Source organism: Solanum tuberosum, unplaced genomic scaffold (assembly GCF_000226075.1).
Source record: "Solanum tuberosum cultivar DM 1-3 516 R44 unplaced genomic scaffold, SolTub_3.0 scf00063, whole genome shotgun sequence".
Taxonomy (NCBI): domain Eukaryota; kingdom Viridiplantae; phylum Streptophyta; class Magnoliopsida; order Solanales; family Solanaceae; genus Solanum; species Solanum tuberosum.
Genome location: NW_006238988.1, coordinates 785,457 through 785,735, shown reverse-complemented (window position 1 = coordinate 785,735; position 279 = coordinate 785,457).

The window sequence follows — 279 nt, the reverse complement described above, 5'->3', positions numbered from 1 at the left end:
GAGTAAGTGGTTCGCCTTGGCTCCGTGTACTTGGCATTTACTAAAGTCGGAACATGAGAGAGACAAAATCAAAGAGAAAAAGTAAAATTAGGAAATATTTGACTAATGTTGAATAATGTAGTTAAAAATAAATCTAAAAGCCAGTATTCCCCGGCAGCGGCGCCAAAATTTGATACGCTCAAATTACACCTCCCTAAAGAAGTATAAGCGATCGTTATCAAGTAAAGAACCCAACTTGTAGGTTGGGGTCGATCCCACGAGGAAAATGGTTTAGACTTT